This window comes from Mixophyes fleayi, unplaced genomic scaffold (genome assembly GCF_038048845.1).
Source record: "Mixophyes fleayi isolate aMixFle1 unplaced genomic scaffold, aMixFle1.hap1 Scaffold_29, whole genome shotgun sequence".
Classification (NCBI taxonomy): domain Eukaryota; kingdom Metazoa; phylum Chordata; class Amphibia; order Anura; family Limnodynastidae; genus Mixophyes; species Mixophyes fleayi.
This window is the reverse complement of record NW_027446953.1, coordinates 2,064,710-2,075,000: the sequence shown is the minus strand read 5'-3', so window position 1 is coordinate 2,075,000 and position 10,291 is coordinate 2,064,710.

The window sequence follows — 10,291 nt, the reverse complement described above, 5'->3', positions numbered from 1 at the left end:
GATGTGTGAGGGTCCAACACCTGAAAGCACAGGAATGTTTAATTAGACCTGCTGTTAGATTTCCTCTGTGTCTAAAACAAGATGCAGGAAATCACAGCAACTTTTAGGATATCACAGATAAGTGTAAATATTGTTAGCTTTGCACTGCATGTAAATACATGTTTGGGTAAACATATTGCATCCTGATACTAAAAATAGCTCAGACATCAGGGGCTGGCTTACCCTGTGAGGCTGTCTCCAAAACTGTATAAAAAAGCACTGTTTTCTATTGAAAGTTATTCTTCTTCTTGTTTCATCTGACCTGGTCACTCGTATCTTCAACCAGTATGTGCAAATAAACATCAATTGCTTCAAAGACCTGCTTGGAAACGTCTCTATTCCTATGACCTACAGATTAAACCCAACTCTAATCCGTTCCCAACTGTTCTGAGGTTTGGACCCAGCTTTCCGGTACCACCCCTCTGCCCGTTACCCAGCAGCTCTGGTAAGTGTGATAGGCCAAGGTGGATCCATCCACAGCAACCCTGATCCATAGGAAGAGGTCAGGGGTACCAGCTCAGGTACATCAGTAACGGGGTACACGAGCAGTGTCAGTAACCCAGAAGATACCTGGTACTGGATGCCGGTAAGGAGTCCAGTGGTGGCAGCATTTGTAAGCCGCTCCTACTGCGGTGAGAGGGCGCATTTGGGATACCAAAAGGGAACATAGTGGAAGGAGCAGGGTCCCCAGCAGCACAGAGTATATCAGGAGATGAGTGATGTGTTAGTGAGGACAGGGCTGCATGTGACAGGGGCAGTGACATGATGTGAGGAGGGGAATGGAGGCAGCAGGAAGCCACAGACTGAGAGTTATATAGTGGAAGGAGCAGGGTCCCCAGCAGCACAGAGTATATCAGGAGATGAGCGATGTGTTAGTGAGGACAGGGCTGCATGTGACAGGGGCAGTGACATAATGTGAGGAGGGAATGGAGGCAGCAGGAAGCCACAGACTGAGAGTTATATAGTGGAAGGAGCAGGGTCTCCAGCAGCACAGAGTATATCAGGAGATCAGCAATGTGTTAGTGAGGACAGGTCTGCATGTGACAGGGGCAGTGACATGATGTGAGGAGGGGAATGGAGGCAGCAGGAAGCCACAAACTGAGAGTTATATAGTGGAAGGAGCAGGGTCGTTAATAGTACAGATTAGTTGATGTGAGTCTCCTGTTGCACTGATGCAGGAAATTAGATTGGATTGTTTTGGACGCACCCTATTGGATATCTGACTTTGTACTATTGAATTGTAATAAGAGTATTATGCTTTTCATGTATATTGTCAGACAGAAATCTCTGATGCTTGGACATTGTATGCTTGATATCCGTGCCCTTGTTACTGTATGTTACATAGATACATCGCTTCCTCACACTTCCCCTCCGTTCATACTACTCTGATTACTATTATGCTGGAAATATTTTGTTTTCTTGTCATGTTAATATTTTTTTTTAATTGTATGGTGTTGGCTGGCTCCCTTCCTTGTTATTTATCTTGGGTCTATTATGCATATTTTAGGACCAGACACAGTTCACAAGGGTAGCTTATCCTTTAATTAAAGGAGTTCTCCGCCTCCACTACAGTAGTTATCACCTTCACCCCTTATTCTATACTAGAATGGGGATAAGATTCTCTCCGCTGGGACCCAGCTGTTTGTTTGTGTGCTCAGTGGTGCAGTGTCCTGATAATTACTGTCTCTGGGGATCTTTCCTAGAAATCACTGTCTGTAATGATGTGAGAGAGCTGCAGGAACCATGGATCCAAAACACAAACCAAAGGTCAGCCAGACCCCGATTCTAGTGACCTGGATTTCTTGTTAAGGCCTGGCATCGGATCCTTTGACTCCTACAGTTGAGTGCGTGTGTACGCTACGTGACATAGAAACTCCCAGGAATATTACAACAAAGTGTTATACCATGCTACCCACTGCTAAAACCAGTAAAGTGGAATTAAAGTGATGCCTCACAGCTGAAGAGACTTTAGCTGTTCGCTTTTGAGAACATTTGTGTTTCTTCGTCAGACACGTGAATGATGAAAATTCCCCGAAACTGACAACTAAATCCAGTAATCATTCTGGGGCTGATTGGAGAGTTGCACCTAAGAGCAGCCTAAGAATGGGGGTAAATTGATACACTGCACACGCTTACAACATGCGTCCATATTTAGCCTCGCATGCATCCTGCACTCGCGGGTCCTTAGGCCTGAAGAGGCGGATCGGGGGAAGCCATACGTTATATTATGAGTGATATAGTTTATTCTGCATATTCTTAAGGTATAATATTACATATTTCTCCACATGTTGGCAAAATACAAAATGCTGACTTATATACATTAGAATATACAGAAAAATATCTATAATTTAAAATAATATACATTGGAATATGTAACAAATATATTGTTAATACTATTCACTATGAATATGTAGAAAAATATGTATCATTTAGAATATTATACATTAGGAACATGTGGAAAAGTATATATTATTTGTAATATCCTATATTAGGAACTTGTAGGAAGCATAGTATTCAGATTATAGTATGCTGGAAGACACAATGGAATATATAGTATTATAGTAGTTGAAATATTGTCAAGGTTTATTCAGTGTAATACATATTAATAACATGTAGAGAAATATATATTAATCATAATGTTATATATGCAGTTATATATGTACATTTAATCTATATATATATATAATGAACATTGGGAACATACAGCAAAATATAACATTAGAATATCCAAAATATTATACTTTGTGAACAAATACTGAAATATAATCTTAAGAATAGTATTCAGAATAGTATACATTAGTAACATGCAGGGAAGTCTGATTATTTCAGAATGTTATATATTAGAAACATGTAGAACAATATATATTAATCCAAATATAATTCTTCGGAACAAAATATATATTTATTAGAAAATTATACCATGAGAACACGAAACTAAATATAATATTCAGAACACTACATTGTAAATATGTAGAAAAAATATATGTAAGTGAGAAAAAGTGCATGTACAATATACAACATTAAGGTGTATGTATATATATATATATATATATATATACACATACATATATATATATATATATATATATATATATATATATAGTCTACATATTAAACTATGCTTTAGGGAGAATGTTTAATAATTGTAATGTCATATATAATACTGGGAAAATTATATTTTGTAGTAAGATATATATATCAGCATGTTATACATCTTGAAAATTTAAAGATTGTACACTTGTGCATCATATTATACTTATATAGAATAAAAATAGGCAGAATATTATACACGTGAAAAATAAAAAAATAGATAATTATGCTATAAAATGTATAAATGGACTGGGAACATGCAAAGAAATGTGTTTCATTCAATATATTAAATATTGGGAACTTATAGAAAAATATTTCAACAAAATAAGAAATATACATTGGGAAGAATGTATATAACTCCAAATTTTAAATATTGCAACAATCATACATGTTTTAGAAATTTTTATATAATTATGCATTTGCATGTTTCCAAAGTATACTGTATTATAATAAAACATGTTTCTCTGTATGTTGTAAAAGTATATTATATGCTGAGGAATAATAAAGTTTCTGTATGTTTCTAGAGCAACTTATTCTGCACATTATTATTCCTATTTTTTTCCATCTTATATTATGCTGAGTAAACATTTGTAAAATGTTAATGCTTCAGTTCCCTGTTCTATGTAACCTTATATTTAATAATTTGATTCACATGAATTGCTTGTTCACCTTATCAAACAACTACTATCTCTCTCTCTCTCTCTCTCTCTGTATGTATTGAACAGAATAGATATTAGGCACAGAAGTATTATTTTTCAATATGTGTGCTCTGTATACTTGTGAAATGCTTCTATGACTTTTTATACCTTTATCTTTTATCATATTCTATATTTTCATTTTAAATATTTTTCCACGTCGTCAAAATACAATGTGATGAATGTTTTCTATACATTAGGGTCTATCTATCTATCTATCTGTCTGTCTGTCTGCCTGCCTATCTATCCATCTAAATATATTTATACACAGGAGAATGCAGAAACAAATGTTAGACACTAAAGACATACTAATCAAAATAGAACAGAAATGTGTATTATTGCTATAAATTGTAATATCCCATGAGGTTGTTCATGCACATTTCCACCAAATTGTAAATGGCCATCTATGGATACTATATATATATATATATATATATATATATATATATATATATATATATGTATATATATATATATATATATATATATAGTATCTCAAACATCTTTAAGGATCTTTAAGGATTTTGAATGGTGTCCTAGATATATTTGGCTAACCATAGATGTTCAGTCATTGTATACAGCCATAGAACACCAAACTGGCATTCAAGCTTGCAAGAAATTTTTAGATCAAGACTTTACACTTACTCCAGAACACAGAAACTTCATCTGTGACCTCATTTTATTCACTCTAACCCATAATTACTTTAAATTTTTGAACAATTACTACCTCCAAACCTGTGGGACCGCTATGGGCACGATTTTTGCTTCAAGTTTTGCAAATCCAGTGATGGGATGCTGCAGGAGAAAGGCCTGTGCTAACCTTAATTGAGACTGGCATCCCATCTTGCGGCGGTTCCTGGTGAACACCCGGGAACTCGTTAGATTTCATGCCCTGGGCTGCCAGTCTCAATTAAGGTTAGCACAGGCCTTTCTCCTGCAGAACGTAAGACTCACACAATAAGACTTTCCTCTAGTCTTCAAACCTTCAAGCATTCTCTGAAAACCCACCTCTTCACACAAGCTTATAATATTCCTTAAACAACCTCTTAATCTCCCTAATTTACTCTATTACCACCTTCTAGTTAGCTAACACAAGACAACAACCGTTTGATCAACATTGCTGTGTGACTGATCATACAGCCCACTCAATACATTTTACCTTTGCATTCTAGCTGGACCAATATGCAGTATGATGTAGCACTTTGTGTATCAAACTCCCGTTGTCGCATAGATTGTAAACTTGTGAGCAGGGCCCTCTTACCTCTCTGTCTGTATGCATTACCCAGTGTTGTTTTATTACTATTTGTTCCCAATTGTAAAGTGCCATGGAATTTGCTGGTGCTATATAAATAAATGATGATGATGAGTTATCAAGCTGCGAGTTTGAAAAAGTGGAGATGTTGACTATAGCAACAAATCAGACTCTAGCTATTATTTATTTAGTGCATTCTATAAAATGACTGCTAGAATCTGATTGGTTGCTATCGGCAACATCTCCACTTTTTTAAACCTGCAGCTTGATAAATTTACACCTAATACAGAAGTGGAAGCTGCTCAATCAATTTATAGGCCATAACATTTTGTGTTTGTTCCTTTTAGGATAACCCCACTCTTTCAGGCACCTGCTATGGCCTATAAATTGATTGAGCAGCTTCCACTTCTGTATTTGTCTGAGAGGCATGTTGGTGTTAGTAGCTGAGAGGGGGTACTGGCACTGAATTGCTGTTTGGAGGCTTCTGGGGTACCTCTTTGGTAAGTTAGGTCTCAATTTAAAAACACATATGTATGGTGCAAATATATGGTATTCTCATTGTTTAAAGTTAGGATCAACCTATTAGCAAAAGCGCCTTGGTGTGGCGGGTGTCTTTAACATACATTTGCAAATGTGTGCAACTAAGACTTTTGCATTTTTATCTACAGTAGAAATGGCTATAGCTATAGTGTTCTGGGGGGCAAAAAATTAAAATTTACCCCTAAGACAGTGAAATCGTGAGCACTCTATAGTATAGCTGGTGGACAGTAAACCAGAATTTACTGTGAAAAAAGGGAGAGAGAAAGAAATACTAACTAGGGAAGGCACACCTGGACAGTAAACCAGACCCTACTTTGATGTACACTGTCACATAAAAAAATGTCTATGGCAGCGAATTAAAAATCCCAAGGGAGATATTGTTAAACATACAGATAAGATTGCGCAATTCTCAAATCGGCACAATTATTTAATATTCACATATATAAAAACAATAAAAATCTGTATCACTATAAGCATAAGTATGCAGAATAATTCCAATACATACTGGATTACTAATAAGCAATAGTGTATGGCACATATATACAATAGGTAATTCGACTAAAGAGGTGTCATTGCAACACCTAATGCAAAAAATAGCACCTTAAAGTAAAGTTCAGCGACACCAAGTGTGTTGATGAAAAAATGCCACGGTATTCAAAAAAGACTTGTTAAGTGAAGCCTCACATCCATATGTGTGGAAAATGACAACCTCCTTTTATAATTGCGCTATCTTATCTGTATGTTTAGTTTGTCTATTTTAGCAGGTCCAGACCCTGCCTAGATAAGCAGCATTTTCATTGGACATTTAAGTTGGACTAGCGCCCCTTATCTGTGTGTTTGAGATATTGTTAAAGTATTGACATCATCCAGTTCACATGGCAAAATCACAACAATTATAATATTTCATAGAAGACAAAAACTTGAGTAAATTAAGCAACTCAATTCCTATTTATTCATATAGGGAAAAAATAAAGACTGATAAAGTATTAATATCACCAAATTATTTCAGCAAAAAAATTAAATCAAAGTACACGCCTGACATTGCCCATTTCATATAGCTTATGGCACAACTGACATTTTGGGAGAACTGATAGCAAACTATTCTAAAGAGCCTGGGGAATATAACAAACATGTAAATACATAAAGGATATGATTCTCTTAGCTCAGTCCATGTGAAAAATAAAGTTCACAAACAGTTTAATCCAAATTAAACCAAATAGCAAGGGTGTTCTCCATTGTCTATTCCCAGGCATCAGGCAGAATTAGAATATCTGGAGCATCAGTGTGGTGAGCTTAGACTCATGTTGATATCTCCTTTCCAATGTATAGATGATTGGCACTGTAGATCCACATCCAGTCTGGTCTGACATGTAGAGATCCACCACATCCAATCTTCTCAACTTCATCTTCCATGCAGAATAAACTCCATACTTCATAAACTGTTAGATTTATCATTTTTAGTAAGTGATGCTTCTCCTTATGTCTATTGAACACAGAAAACCTACAGGAGAATGAGCATGCAGGGACATTTGAATATAGTTAACTAGTAATGCATATTGCATGTCATGAATCTCTTGAGAAATGCATGCACATCCTGACCCGCAGCCTTGCATTTTGCATGACTTCCCAAAAGAGACCACAAACTGTCAGAGACCACCAATAACAAGCAGCAATGTAAGCTTTCCAGTTTTGCATTGCTTTTATTAGGGCATGACTAGATGTCCCCACAGTTAGCTTCCTGCTGAGTCACCTCATAAGAAATGTGCTCTGTCTTTACACCCACACCCGGGTGTTTGCTATTTCATCTCCTCCTCTTTCCTGCCCAGGGAGACTAATGTAATAAAGATAACAATTTATTTTTTTCAACACACTTTCTACTTCCATGCTGATAACACATTGACTGCTGCAGTCTGCATGCACTATACACATAATTATAACTGTTTTTTGTTGGTACTGTGCGCTATAGAGTTGAATAGTCTGTGCGGGTCATGTAGCATTAAGATCCTGGTGACAAAAAGTGACTCCTGATGGAATGCCAACATTTTACATAATAATCCTACCATGTACTGTGAGAGATATACATTTTATGAACTTCTTAAAGTAATGCATTTTGTATAATTACTGCAGAAAGAAGAATAGTCTGCAGCTTCTTGCAGAATATTCTCCATGAACTTTGCCTCACATTCATTTCTTTTTCGCCAACATGTCTCTTCTCAAGAATGTGCACATCCAGCAGCTTCGGAACCAGGAGCCCACGACCCCCACTTGAGGCCTACGTGACTGAGATAAGACATCTGCTTTACATCATGCCCACAAACTGCTGACATGGACAAGTTGCCTTGAGAAACCTTGCATTCCTTATCTCTCTTATTCTGTGAAACTATGTATAAATAAAGCTACTCTGACTTAGGGCTGGTCAGAACCAGATACATTTTCAGCTCAACATCTGAAGTTGTCTGTCTCTCTATCGATCGATACCCACAAGGTATAGCAGCCGGAGTTCAGGAGAAAGGACCCGTTTAGGTCATCTCTGACAGTTTCAGTGGGGACTCGATGCCGGGGTCTCCAATACATCAGACCTCCCGACAACGGGGTTCTCCCTTTCCAGACAGACAGACGTTAATCCAGCTGGTGAGTAAAAAGCTTTATTTTTGCTCTTAGAGCTGTCTCTGTGGAGGGGGAATTATCCCAGCTCGAGGGTACTGCAGTCTGATTGACGGAGATCCCTGAACTCTGGCAACAGATACTATTAAGAGTATCAAGGTACTTGTGTGTAATCTGTCTTGTATTGTTACATGTATTGATATATTGTCTTCTCTATGCCATACTGTTACATGTATTGATATATTGTCTTCTCTATGCCATACACCTGATACATCTATGCACATGAATAACACCACAGAACTCAGTCAGATCACACAGTTGACCCTGCAAATAATCTTGATTGTATACGTGATTGTGTTTTTTGTTGGATTTTAATGAAAGTAGTCAGGAACATTCAGAAAGGCAGACCAGCTGCAAACTTGTTGTAACGCAAGACAGGAACAAATAAAAGTTTTCTCATTTAAAATATATTGGACCATAAGGATAAAAGATAATAATAATAATAATAATATATAGATGAGTATGTTCCACAGTTATGTTCAAATTGTATAGCCCCAGAACCGAACTCTATTCTTTAATAAAACGAATGTCTCTGTTCCAACATGTAATTGATATGTGCGTCTATGTAGTATTATTGTATCAACAATACTAATCATAAATGTATGTACAGATTGAAACGTGATTCACACATATCATGAGTATGTGGACGTACAGATCTCATAACAGAGACAGTGAAGTTGTGAACACATAAAGAATAGAGTGAACAGAGCCTTCATGCATATCCCAAGGACACCAATCATCTCCAGTAGTGATAATGCATACCAGATAATAGTTCTTTATCGCTTATCTGTTTATTATGCTGCTCCTTCATATATCCATTGCTGTTTCAAGAGGTACCCCATAAAACCTCCAAATGGCAATACAGCAGCACTCATCATCAGCTACTGATAACAACATGCCTCTATAATTTCTCCTTCGCTGAAATTGTAGTAAGTATTATTTGTGCTTGAGGATGGCTTGAATGTGGTTGCATTCTGTGGCATATCAGCTGAGCTGGTCATGGTGGTCAAATTTTAGCCTGGGAGGCAAGACTCGACTCAGGAACATTTTAAAGGAAAAAATGCAGATAGCCCAGTGACCCAGTCATAGGTAGGCTACTATATACAGTCAATATTGGGACATCGACACAATTCTCATATTTTGGGCTCTATACACCACCACTATGGATTTGAAATGAAACTAACAATATGTGCTTTAACTGCAGACTTTCAGCTTTAATTTGAGGGTATTTGCATCCAAATCAGGTGAACAGTGTAGGAATTACAACAGTTTCTATATGTGCATCCCACTTTTTAAGGGACCAAAAGTATTGGGACAATCGACTCAAAACCTATTTCATGGACATGTGTGGGCTATTCCCTCATTATTTCATCACCAATTAAGCAGGTAAAAGGTCTGGAGTTGATTCTAGGTGTGACATTTGCATTTGGAATCTGTTGCTGTCGACTCTCAATGTGAGATCAAAAGAGCTGTCACTATCAGTGAAGCAAGCCATCATTAGGCTGAAAAATCAAAACAAACCCATCAGAGAGATAGCAAAAATATTAGGTGTGGCCAAATCAACTGTTTGGAACATTCTTAAAAAGAAAGAACGGACCGGAGAGCTCAGCAACACCAAAAGACCCGGAAGACCATGGAAAACAACTGTGGTGGATGACAGAAGAATTTTTTACCTGATGAAGAAAAACCCCTTCACAACAGTTGGCCAAATCAAGAACACTCTCCAGTAGGTAGGTGTATATGTGTCAAAGTCAACAATCAAGAGAAGACTACACAAGAGTGAATATAGAGGGTTCACCACAAGATGTAAACCATTTGTGAACCACAAAAACAGGAAGACCAGATTAGAGTTTGGCAAAAACATCTAAAAAAGCCATTACAGTTCTGGAACAATATCCTATGGACAGATGAGACAAAGATCAACTTGTATCAGAGTGATGGGAAGAGAAGAGTATGGAGAAGGAAAGGAAATGCTCATAATCCAAAAGATACCACCTCATCAGTGAAGCAT